This window comes from Ips typographus, linkage group LG12 (genome assembly GCF_016097725.1).
Source record: "Ips typographus isolate SLU linkage group LG12, UJ_Ityp_2.0, whole genome shotgun sequence".
Classification (NCBI taxonomy): Eukaryota; Metazoa; Arthropoda; class Insecta; order Coleoptera; family Curculionidae; genus Ips; species Ips typographus.
Window position 1 is genome coordinate 3,771,121 of NC_138433.1, and position 4,531 is coordinate 3,775,651.

Consider the following 4,531-nt stretch of genomic DNA (forward strand, 5'->3'; position numbering starts at 1 on the left):
ACTCACGCGCCTTAATCAGAAATAAACTCATTGTTATTGTGTGCTGCTACCACACACCTCGACACTCCCTGCACTATGCCATGCATGCGCACAGCAAAGACATTAGTCGTGAGGGGATATACTGTTGTATGCAGGCGTCACCTTGCATTCGTGCAATACTACGCCCCTAATAAATACATGGCTGGCATTACTTTCTCCGGCATGCGCAAAATACTGTCCGATTAGTACATACAGTGTAATTGTTCCAGATTCGCCAAACTCTTAAGACATTTTCTATCCTTATCACTCAACTTGCATGAAACGGCACATAGCCTTCTGAGGGCCCTGAAAGATGCAATCACCGAAATGTCATCATCGTTCAGGCAATTTCTACAAATACTCAGCTTCTCCAGGGACCGCAGATTTCCAATCAGTCTGAGAGCCCCCGGCTTTAATTTGCAATCATCCATGCGGAGATCCTTCAAATTACTGAATGACGCCACCATTCGAACATCGTCGTCATCGCTCAAATCCCAGGTGCTAATATCAAGCACCTCCAAATACTTCAACTTCTTGATGGGCTGAAAATCGTTCGGCTCTAAATAGGTGCCAGAGAGATAGAGACCCTTAAGACTCGGGAGAGATGATATTGCGGCGATGTCCCTCCTGTTTATGGGGTTGTTTGTTGCATCCAGCTCACAGCTGGCTATATTAAGCTTTTTGAGATTTTTAAGCAACAGCATTGCTGTAATATTTTCCCCACTCAATTTGCTACCTGCGATGTTCAACTCCTCTAAAAATTTCAGTTTATAGATTCCGAGGAGGCCGGCAGGATCCAGCCTACACAGGGCCATATTTAGCCTTCTGAGCTTTCCGAGTGCTAATATTTCCCGTACAACACCAGGGCTCAGCTCGCAGCCCTCGACATCAAGCTCCACCAGGTCTTTCAACCCACCGATCCCCAGGAGATCGTCGGCCTGGGAGCTTAGACAGTGCATCTTCAGCTTCTGGAGCTTAGTGAGCAAAAGTACTGTCGCAGCGCCATCGCTCAGATTGCTCCATCCGGCCTCGAGCTCGGTCAGACGTGTTAAGGTACCGAGAGGCCCAAGTTTAACTTTGGACAATTCAAGGCAGTACATGTGTAGCTTCTCAAGCTCTGGGAGCGACCCTATTGCTTCAACATCCTCGTCTCCCAAATTCATTCGCCCAACATCTAACTCCTCCAAATGTTCCAGCAGGTTTATAGGCTTTAGACTGTTGGGCTTCGCTTGGCAGCTGTACATGCACAGCTTTTTAAGAGCCTTGAGCGATGCTATTTGTGCACATTCAGCTTCTTGAGCTTTGTGCATGACAGTATGCTGAGCGTGTTGTGCTCAACATATAGCTCCTCCAGGCGTTCCAGGGCCTGGACTGGCGGAAGGGTGTTCGGCTGCAAGCAGCAGTTATTTAGTGAAAGCATCTTGAGCTCCGGCAGCTTGCAAACTAAAACGATGTCACCTTTGGATAGCCTGCACCCGCTCAAATCCAGCTCCGATATCGCCATCTGCCGGAGTATCCACACAACCACATCCATCCTTCTCACACTCCTCCTACCCTTATACTCCATAATTAGTTCTAAACTATCGCAAAGAGTACAGACTTCGGCCTCCTCCATTAGGTTCGTGGTGTCTATGTCCTTCGATGTCTCTGTGCTCATGCTGATAGAATCCGCCTTGTTTTCCAGCCCATGCAACAATAGATCAAGCCCAGATGGCGTGATGCGCACCCTTGCAACAGACAATGCCTTATCCCGATCGCCGCATCCGTACTCTTCCTCAGAACACACAGTTGCCGTCTTGCCCTTCACAGAGACGCACACGCCATGCATCGTGGCATACCCTCTGAGGAGCGAGAGATACGACGTGGGCTGAATTATCGGTACCTGGCACTTGTTCATATTTGCCTCGAGTATGCCTTCCAGATGCACACCACTCAGGCTCTTTCTTGCAAGCCTTTGATATACCGTAGACGCCCCCCATGGCCCAGTTTTTCCTTCATTTATCCGCCCTATATCCGCTGCATTTCTTTATTATCGCCTCCAAACACAAAACTTCTTGGAGCCGCCCTCCCTGGCCTTCAGCATTCCATCATGCGTCTCTACCTCGCGGTGAGGCACCTGGGCTTGATGCACCGCCCTTGTACTAGCCACGCCCACCGAAACACCAATAAGAATGCCAGCTGTATCTACGCACTGCCTAGCGTCAGAGGCCACAAGTGTTCCGCGCCTCACCGGATCTGCCGCCTCCTGAGATGGGAACTGCAGTCGCCGCTGCAAGCAGCCGGAATAACTGCATCTCCGAAGAATGGACATCTCTCGCTACGTAGATCTCTATCGGCGCACGGGAGCGGCTCTGTCCGCCGCAAGTGCATGGCTGCACCATTCCTCATTGGTGCACGCCCATCTGCGTTGGCAGTACCATTGACCCATGCGGCACATTGCCAGCAATGCCATTGGTACCCAGGCCTTGTTAAGGACCGCGGCCCGGCAGCCGCATGAAGCTTATCGTCAGCTTCCTGCAGATGCCGCTCACCGTATCCAAGAATAAGAACGACGGCCAATTAACATACAATAAGATCACCGCTGGCGGGCTGGTTCTGGGGATCGAAAGCCTCTCAAAGCACATGGAGTTCGCCTGGGTCGGAGGCATCGGCAGAACAGACCTGAGCAGCGCGGAGGAGGAAACAGCGACCAGGGAGTGTTGGGAGAAGTTCAAGTGCGTTCCCGTATTCCTCCCGAAGGACATCAACGATCGGCACTACAACGGCTTTTGCGACGCGATCCTCTGGCCGGCATGGCATTCCTTCCCTGACGACGTTTGCTTCACCTTCGACGACTACGAGGCCTACAAGGAGACGAACATGCGCTTTGCCGACAAGATCCTCGAGAAGTGCGAGGAGGGCGACATTGTCTGGATACACGACTACCAGCTCATGCTGGTCCCCGGGATTATCAGAAGCAGGATGAAGAACGTGAAAATTATGTTCTTCTTCCACACGACCTTCCCCGATCCCTCGAACATAGAGCGGATACTTTACAGGGACCACATTCTGAAAAGCGTCTGCCAGTGCGACATGGTGGCGTTCCACCTGCCCGAGTATGTTCTTAACTTCAAAAAGGCGGTGGAGGGCTTGGGCGGCACTCCCAAGCTGAAGGCGCTGTCGATCGGGACCGACCCCGAGATGTTCAGGAGGACACTGCGGGAGCCGGAGACGATCGCCAAAATGGCCGAGCTGAGGGACAGATTCAAGGGCAAGAGGATAATCCTCGGCGTTGAGCGAACCGACTACATCAAGGGGCTCCCCCACAAGATCAAAGGCTTCAAGCGCCTCCTCGAGCGCAACCCAGGCATCGAGGACGTGGTGCTGCTCCAGATCGGCATCCCCTGCAGGCCAGACGTGCAGGAGTACGCCTCGTATGTAGCCAAAACCTGCGAGCTCGTCGCGCAGGTCAACGGGACATACCGAGAAAGGTTGAGCCACCTGACCCTTTTTAGGGCTTAAGCCGTGTCCATAACCCACCATCTTCACGAAACCACTCTCAAGGGAACCCACCAACCTCCACGTCTCCTAAAATTCCCGGGGAAAGCCGAACCCTGTTTCTTTTTTCCTTTTCTTATTCCTTCCTCTATTTTTTCTTTTTTTTCCCTCTTTTTTCCTTCTTTCCTTCTTTTGTCTTTTTCCCCCTCTATTTTTTCCATTAATTTTTCCCCCTCTCTGTTTTATTTTTTTTTCATTTTTTTGTTTTTTTGCCTTCTCTTTTTTTTTGTTTTCTTCCATTTTTTTATTCTTTTTTTTTTATTTTTTATATCGTTTAACTTTTCCAAAATATACATTGATCTTAAACCTAACATCTTATACTATTCACTATTTAATATTTACATTATCTACACCTAAACGTAATTTACGGATACCCTCTCAAGTCTGGTGGACCGGTTATTCCTCCCCCATGACCCCCTCGGCCCAATCGTTGACCGAGGCCACATTACCCAGGTCCATCTTCCCCTCGCGCCTTAACTGTACGGAGGCCCAGGCTATTCCTCTCTCTCTCATTTCCGTCCTCATCCTCACCCTATCATCCCTCTCACAGTCATTAATCACATGCTCACTCGACTCAACCCCTCCACCGCACTCACATTCACCCGTTCCTTCCACCAACTTAAATCTCACCAAGTACTCCCCTAGGTTGCCGTGTCCTGTTAAGAGTTGGGCACCCTTAAAGGACAGCGGCAACCTATCCCTTCCAACCTCCTTACACACCTCATATACTCTTCTTCCCTTATCCGACTTATCCCACTCCTCCTGCCACTCCTTGTGAATCCACTCCTCCATTTCCTTCTTGACCCCCTTCCTATTCCAGAGTTTGCACTCCCCAAGGTCCTCCATCACCCCCCCTTCACTTGCCAACCTGTGAGCCACCTGGATCCCTTTATCATTTCTTTCCACCCATTCGATCCCGATCTCCCATCCCCTCCGATTCAACTCCGCCGCTCGCCCCCTGATCCTTTCCACCACT

At 50.6% G+C, this 4,531-nt stretch overlaps 1 pseudogene; it reads left to right on the plus strand.

The window, feature by feature from the left end:
• Positions 1–2,511: 2,511 nt before the first annotated feature.
• Positions 2,512–3,519, plus strand: LOC145736739 (uncharacterized; annotated as a pseudogene).
• Positions 3,520–4,531: the final 1,012 nt, after the last annotated feature.